Genomic DNA, 8562 nt, shown 5'->3' with positions numbered 1-8562 from the left:
TGCTTCCTTCAGGGTTTACCCGGGGGCACAGGCACCTGGGGTCCCCGTGGACACACCGTCTGTGTCTAGGTTTGTGCCTGCGCGTGGGGTGTGGGCCTCTGGTTGCTGGATGAGCGGGCACCGCTGACCATTCTCTGTCCAGTCTCCCAAACCAGAGGCACGGATGCCACCCCTGACTGTCCTGCCCCCGTCGAAGGAGCAGCCTCGTTAGCCCCCTGCCGAGCTCTGCTGTAGGGATGGCCGCCCCTGGAGAGCTGTCACCAACTCCTCGGGGCCTCCCCTGCCATCAACCTGCACCCCCTCGAATATCTCATTTACAGAAAGAAAATTCATTAACTAAATTGGGGGCATTCTGCCGCGGGCCCAGCGGTTCGCAGCCACAGAAGAAATGAACCGGGAGGAGCCTGGAGCCAGGAGGCCTCTGATTGGCTGAGGCGCTGAAGGCTGCGGCACGCCCCCCTCTCCAAGAAGTCCTGGGCCCCGCGCGGGAGAGGAGGGCGACGGTCACGCACAGCCCCGCTGCCTCCACCCCTCCTCACCCCAGGACACTGGAACCTGAGTCCAGCCGCTTCCGCTTCATTAAGCAGCCGGCACAGGCCCCCAGGAAGTGTCTTAATTAAGTGACCGCAGCGGCCGGCTTAAATTAATTTGATAAAGATAATGAAGTTCAGCAGACCAGAGCAGCTGCCCTGAGGCCCCAGCTCTGGGGACCGGGATCTGGGGAGAGGGGAAGGGGCCTGTGGGCGGTGCTTTGGGGCCGCTCTCCTCCCTGCCCAGGTGCACATTATTCTCTGGAGGCTGAAGGACCTCGGGATCCACCTGGTCCTAAAGGTCTCCAAACAAACTTCTGCCACATACTAAGGGATTCTAGTCACCTCAGAGCCTCGGTTTCCTGCCCGTGTCATGAGCATGGCAATCCTGATCCCAGCTCTGCTTAAGAGAGATGACACACCCAAAGCACTGGACAGGTGCCTGAGGATATGTCAGTCCTTCGATGCCCATGGTTTTTATTACTTAAGTAAACTAATGGAAGCTCCCGTCCACCCGGGGCATCCACTGGCTGTTTTGGATAAATCATGGCTCCGGACTCTCATCCCAGGCCTCCCGTTCCCGTTGAGATTCAAAGAGTGGAAGGACTGGGTCAAGGCCACACGTCTGGAAAGCTCAAGATGTAGCTCTTCTGACCCCGAAGCAAAGATCATCCACGAACTAGAGAAGGGCCCTGTGTGGCCGCGGGAGGCTGTGGTCACGTGGGTGCCACCCACCTTCTGTCCTCCTGATCCAGACGTGCTGCCAGGGAGCATCAACCCCAAGTTCATGCTGGGGCCGGAAGGACTGTCAGAAGAGGGGTCTGGAGACCAGGGTCGGGCACTGCTCAGCCGTCAAAGCCTGTGGCACCAACTTGTAGCCTCCCTGAGCCTCTCCGTGGGCACAGCGTTCCCGTCTGTAGACGGGGAGGAAGGTTCAGACTCAAAGACGTTCCTAGCCCAGAGCTCCTCGGATCCCCCTCTGAGCCACCTGGTCTTAGTTTGGGGGGTTCCTGAACTTTCTCACGGGGAATCCTGGCCCCTGCACAGACGCCCATGGAAGTGACACCTCCTGACACCTCCTGCGTCACTTCTCCCCCGAGTGCAGGGAGCAGCACCTAGATGACGGCGTCACAGAGTCCTGCAAACTGAAGCTCTCCGTGGGACGGAGAGTCCCGCAGGGGGGCATGTGACAACAGCTGCTCAGCCAGCAAGAATGACAATGGCAGTGCGAAGCCCTTCTGCCCCTTGCTGTAGTCCGGGGAGATGTGTTGAGTGTCTAATTAGCAAAGTATTAGATAATTGGTGTGATCTGGTCCTATCCCCTTGGTGACAGCCTCTGCCGCGATGTCCCATTTCAAGCTTGAGCCGCTGGGAGCATCCGGGTGATGACTGTGACACAGACGACGAAAAATTAAATCCGAGTCATCGGAGGCTCCCACTAAATTGATTGAGGACAGAAAGAGTGATTGGGGTTCCCTGGCCTTCCCCGCCTCGGGCCTCTGCCTCACTGTGCCCAGAGAAGTGGCGCCCGGAGAGAGGGGATCGGCGGCTCTCCGAGCCAGGGACCTCACCTCCCGCCTCTCAGCTGCTCCCATCTGCACAGGGATCAGGAGACCCTGGCTGAGGCCACCTTGGAAGCTCAGGGAGGAGGAGGAGAGCTCGAAGCCACCAGCCTGGGCCTCTGCACCCCGCGGTTCCTTCCCTTTCTCAAGAGCCTCGGAGATAGAAAGCGCCATCAACGCTGTTGAACTCTGACCGGGCAAAGGGAAGGAGCTGGCCCGAAGCAGATCCCAGCAGTTCAACCCTAACTTCAGGGAAAGGGACACTTACTAGCTCAGGAACCGAGACGTCCAGAGGGAAGCTGGGCGCAGTTCCTCGGTCCCGCAGCCCTGCCTGCCCCCAGCTCGGGCGGCTGCGGGAGTGGGCTCGGCTCACCAACCCCATCTTACACATGGAGCTCGGGCCTCTTGAACCTCACGCCCAGAGAAACATGCAAATGGATGCAAATGAGGCCCTGATTTATGCAAAACAGTCTATAAATGTGTGTCCCTGGATTTGCCAAAGCAAAAAGACTTGTCACCTAATTTAGCAGAAATAACAGAGGAAGAAGAATGTGTCTGTCCCTCAGAGTTGGGTTCAGACCAGAAAGAAAACACCTTCTGGAACGGAGATGAGGGAGCCCTGGCCACCCTGGGCCACACGGCCTCTTGGTCCCCAAACCAAGAGCCCCATATCTCTGGCCTCACAATGGTGCCCAGTTCCCCTGAGGTGGAGCACCTGGATCCCCCTGCCTGGCAGATGGGCTCCTGCTCCCCAGCCTCAGTCGCTGCCCACGGCCACGCCCCTGCCCACAGCCACGCCCCTGCCCACGGCCACACCCTGCCCACGGCCACACCCTTGTGCTCACAACAGGTGAGGCCGGATACTGGTGTCACCGGGCGCCTCCCCGTGCCAGACTCTGAACACATCGTCTCCGTCAACCCCGGGGGCAGCCCAGGTCAAGCATATGGCCAGCAACTTACGGAGGGGACGGAGCCCTGGGAGGGAGCCCCAAAGCCACCCTGTCTCCTCGCCTGCTGCGCCTCCTTCCCTTTTCCACCTGTGCATCCGGGAGGCTGGGGCTGGGCTCCAGGAGGCAGGGATCACATCTGCCCAGAGCCCAGCCCAGAGCCACACACAGTGGCCGGCTCCCGGATCCTGGGGCAGCCCCTGCCCAGACCTCAGCATTTCTACACATGGACGCCTCGTCCCTCTGGGCCACTGACGGGGCCTGCTGGGACGTCCTCCCACATGCAGCCTTTATGAGTGGCACTGGTGTCCTGAGCCGGGAGTGGAGGGAACTTTCTACGACTGCGGGCCCCTCCCAGCTAGGCCGGGGGGCTGGGCGCTCTCTGGGCTCTGCTAGATGCCATGTGTGTTTGACTCGCTGAGGGGACCATCTCAGGACACAGGCTGACACCTGTCATCCTCCCACGTGAGACAATGGCTCTCCCGTTGAGAGAGCCCTCTGTGAGCCCCGAGTTCCTCTACGTCCATCCCCAGGCAGCCCGGGCCATCAGGGCTGTTGATACCCAGGTTCTACAAGAAGAAACCGAGGTCTCACGTTGGCACCGGGCACCTGTTCTCACCCCGGGTCCTCGGGCAGCAGAGCGGAGAGAATGGGGCTGAAAATGGCCTCGGGTGGTGGCCGAGGCAGGGTGAAGGGAATGGACGTGGAGTCAGCCATCCTGAGGCCCTTCCTGCCCCGTGTGATCCTGAGCCAGACCTCACCTGCTCCTCTGCAAAGCGGGGGCAATAGGACCTCCCTCGGGGGCAGCCAGGATGGTCCTTGTGGTCAAGGGAACGAGGCACTCTACACCTGGACTAGCATGGGACAGGACACAGCAAACAGGTGACAATGTCAGAACTCAAGCCTGAGTCCCCCCATGGGAGGCCCAGTCCCTGCTGCACCATGGAACTGTCCTGCACCCCTGGGGGCCCCGCACTCCTCCACCGTTCCCGCAGGGACCCGCACCTGCGAAGGTCTAGCTGCCTGCCTCGGGGAGCGCCCCTCACGACGCCAGCCGCCCAGAGAGGAGCTGCAGTTTCTGCCGACAGGAAAGTCTGGCCGGCGCTAGCTCAGGTAATATATTAATTCTCCTCAATTGACACATCCCGCCTCTCGCCATCTCCCTGGGAAAGTGTGAACGAGGGTTTAGGGGAGCTGGGGCGTGTCATTAGGTCTGCATTGTCGGAAAGTTTCTGCTCTGCGGCGGGTTATTAGGTCTCCTCGGGGTTGAGGGGCCTGTCTGCCCCCGCACACGGGAGCTCACCAAGGACAGGGGCTCTCTCCCATTTCAGCCCAGAGCATCTCCCATCACAGTGGAGACTCCTCCGTGGACAGGAGGTGTCCCCCCATCAGGCCAGGGTCTCCAGGCAGAAATGCTGTCCACACCCCCAGGGGACTAGCAGCAGCCCCATCCAGTTAGGTGATAGGGCCCCATGTCCGCCACCAGTCCAGCAGCTCCTGGAGAAAAGGACACCTCCTCCGTCAGGCTGGGGACATTCTGGGTGGTGGCTCGTCTCACCCATCAGACTGGTAGGACCGGGTAAGCAAAGCTCAGACGCTGTCCTGGAGTGACCACCCTGCACCCCCCCCACAGAAGCCACTAGCCCCAGGACAGCAGGGGATCTCCTGGGCTGCAGTGGGCATATACTGAGCTTTCCAAGGGGCAGTGGCAAGCTGGGGTCACAGGCAACAGTTGGTGACCGGAAGGTCTGTCTCCCTCTGAGAGGAGAGAGGGCTGAGCCCAGACACCTGGCCAGGCTCCGGCCTCAGGAGGGCAGCTGGGGTCTCCTCCCAAGCCCAGGTTGGAAATGCAGCCCCAGCTCCGGCCTCCCAGGACCAGGCATGCGCAGAGTGGCTGGTCCCGTGGAGCTCGTCCCCACCGCAGGCTGTGCGTGCCCCAGGGAGCCCCGCACCAAGGGCTGCCCGCCCGCCCGCTGGCTCGGTCAGCTCGGGGCTCACTGAGCCAGGCAGGAGCGGAGCAGGACTGCGCCACACCCAGCACACGCTGAGCCCAGGGGGCCGTGAGGGAGGACGCGTTGCTGGCTCGGAGGACTGTCACTTATCCCACCACAGTCAATACGTGACAGAGTTGGGATTCAAACCCAGGTCTGAGTGACTCCCCAGCGCTCCCCTCTGAGCTGCCCTCGCCCCCCCCAAGCCTTCCATATCACCCTCACTACTAGACGAGCGTCCTGTGTGCTGGACGGCATTCCACGGGGACAGGGACAATCTTATATCCTGGTGATTGTGGCCTACTGTGAGGCACAGCAAGCTATTTAGGCAGTGGGGACAGTTTGGGATCTAAACCCAGGTTCATTTTTATCCTCTATAAACCTCGATGAGCTGATGTCTCCCAGCCCAGCCCCAGCTCCGCGAGGCAATGCCATTAGCACGCCGTGTGCATGTGTATGTGTGTGTGTGTGTGTGTGAGTGTGGATGTGTGAGTGTGTGTGTATGAGTATGTGTGTGTGTGCATGGGTGTGAATGTGTGTGTGCACGTGTGTATGTGAATGTGTGTGCATGAGTATGTGTGTATGACTGTGTGCATGTGTGTATGTGTGCATGTGAGTACATGTATGTGTGTATATATGTGCATGTGTGTGTGTGAGCGTGTATGGGGTGTGTCGTGTGTGCGTGTGTGTGAGTGTGGGTGTGTGAGTGTGTTTCCCAGGAAGGGTGTCACAATCTGAATGCCTGTGTCCCCTCGGTGCCTGTGTGGCTGCTCTAACTCCTGATGACATAATCGGAGGTGTGGCCTTTGGAAGGTGCTTAGGCCCTAAGGGTGAGGCCTTGACGGGTGTGTGACCTCGTAAGAAGGGGATGGAGTCCAGAGCTGCAACACGGCAGGACAGCGGCCACCTGCAAGCCTGGAGATACGGAATCTGCCGGAGCCTGGATCCTGGGCCTCCAGGCCCCGGACTGTGGGGACCAACGTCCCTGCGAGCACGGCGCAGGCTGGGACTTCGTTGCAGCGGCCGGCTGCCCACCTGGGGACCTGCCGCGGCACACCCTGCCCTGGCTGTTCCCTGCCCGACTCCCCCTCGTCAAGGTGCTCTGGCCTCACCTCCCACGTGAGAGACTGAAACCTGAATCCTCATCTCAGGATGGCCTCCGGGGGACCCAGTCCCAGCCACTTCCCGTCACCAAGCAAGAGCAGAGGGTACCAGGGTGCTGAGGGCTGCAGGCCTGCCCTCCCCCGACAGGGACCCCCTCTAGGCAGCAAGTTGTCATCAGGAGGCCCAGAGGGGTCCAGCCTGAGGTTGGGCACAGCAGGGCCCTTGAGGGGAGGGGGCTCCCCATCCCACACCTGGGGTCTTAAAGCCCAGGAGGAAGCCAGAGAGGTTGAGGGGGGCTGAGGGCACTTGAGTAGGGTCTGCACCCTGATATGCGACTGGGGGGAGGAGGACTGAGACAGGGTCCGGGCCCACGGGGCTGGGAGGTCCTGGGGGTGAGCTGGGCTGGGGACCGTGGGGCTGGGGCAGTGCGGACAGTGCAGGTGAGACCAAAGGCCCAGGAGGTCTGCAGCCGTCAAAGGACGGGGGACTCCCCCGGCAGGACATCCAGGGACAAGGGGAGCCAACCCAGCAGAAGGCCAGAGTAGAACGAGGGACACTCCAGGCCCCACCGCCCGTCCCCAGCTATTGGCACCTCTGGGCCCCTCAGCGGGGGCTGAGGAGAAGGAGGGGAGGGGACTTTGGCCTCAGGCCGCGTCAGCTCCCAGGAAGCAACGGAAGCCCCAGAAAGGCTGTCACCTCTGGTGACCAGCGGGGGCGGGGGTGTGGCTCTGCACAGAGCGCCTGCCGCTTCTGAGGCATGAAGCGTAGGGCGTGAGCCTGCCCAGGCCCGAGCACAGAGGTGACCAGAGGACTTTGGCGGTCACCAAGAGTTTCCATCTTTGCTGTGGTTTGGATGTGGCTGTCATCCGAAGGTTCATGGCCAGAAGCTTGGCCCAGTTAAGGTGATGTGGGGCCTGGTGGGAGGTGACTAGGTCACGGGACCACGGCATCACGATGGAGACTTCAGCATCATGATGGGGACTTTGGCAATATGAAGGGATTCAAGCTGGTCTCACAGGACTGGGTCGTCTTCTGGGACTGATTCGTTCCTGCTAGGATGGGTGGTTATAAGTGAGCAGACACCCCCAGCCCTCTTCTGCAAACACTCCCACCACGGGACACCACCTGCCACGAGGCCCGTCCTACAGCTGAGCACGGGCCAGCACCATGCTCTTGGACCTGCAGAACTATGAGCTAAATAAACTTCTTTTCTTTACAAACTATCCACCCTCCAGTATTTTGTTATAGCAACACAAATAAGACTAAAACAGTGGGCCGTGCCTTCCCAGCAGCCCTTGTGCTTCCTGTTCATCTCCCAGGGATTGTGGTACTGGCCTTCCCAGACCCTGGCCCCTCAGGACTCCTCCCTGAAGGCTGCTCCCTTGGCGAGGTCATCCAAGCCCATGGCTGAAGGTGCCCTGAGGTCCTGAGCCTGGACTTATATGCATCTGGGTTGTTGCACAGCTCTTCCCGGGTGTCCTGGTCCCACATGTCCCCTGTCCTCCATGGAACATTGTCTATTGAGTAGCCAAAAATGACTTTAAAACATGACAGCCGGGCGAGGTGGTGCACGCCTGTAATCCCAGCAGCTCGGGAGGCTGAGGCAGGAGGATCGTGAGTTCAAAGCCAGCCTCAGCAACAGCAAGGCGCTCAGCAACTCAGTGAGACCCTGTCTCTAAATAAAATACAAAATAGGGCTGGGGATGTGGCACAGTGGCAGAGTGCCCCGAAGTCCCCAGTCCTCCCCACTGCAAAAAAAATAAAGACATATGGTGTCACTCTGTGCTCAAAACCTTCCAATGACTTCTTATGTCATGGAGTGAAAAGCCACATCCCTCGGTAACGGACCACCTCCCATGACAGGGACACCCCTGCCCTCTCTGCTCCCTTCAGGTTGGCTCCGGGGCACAGCCTCCTGGCAGCCCCGTCAACCCCACAAGCCCCCAGCACTTCCTGTTTCCAGAGCACAAACACCATCTGACGTGGGCTTTTAATTTGTGCTGTTCCCTCCTGTCCCTGCCAGCGGAACCCGGGCAGGATGAGCGTGGCATGTGTCTTGTTCACCACAATGTACCCAGCGCCCACTTGAACCTGGCACATGACAGGTGTCCCCAAAATGCTGAATGGTGACACTTGGTTCCCACAGCAGGGACCGCATTATCCATTTACTGAGACACAGAGAGGTCACAGTTCCCCTGTCACACAGCTAGTCAGTGGGGAAGCAGAGGGGCACTCTGGTCTGCTGTCTGCTAAGTGTGGCTCCTGGAGGTGGAGTCTGGAGGGGACACACTTCCCAGAGGGAGCCGCTGGGACCCCTCCCCTGCAGAGAGGAGCAGCAGAAGCCCACAGTCACAGAGCGGTCGTGACCCGTAGGTGCACCGAGGACCCGGCGCTGGCGGCTGCGGTCATCTGCTCAGGGATGTGCCCG

This window comes from Marmota flaviventris, chromosome 10, assembly GCF_047511675.1.
Source record: "Marmota flaviventris isolate mMarFla1 chromosome 10, mMarFla1.hap1, whole genome shotgun sequence".
NCBI classification, from domain to species: Eukaryota; Metazoa; Chordata; class Mammalia; order Rodentia; family Sciuridae; genus Marmota; species Marmota flaviventris.
The sequence above is the reverse complement of the archived record's forward strand: the minus strand, read 5'-3'. Positions refer to the sequence as shown.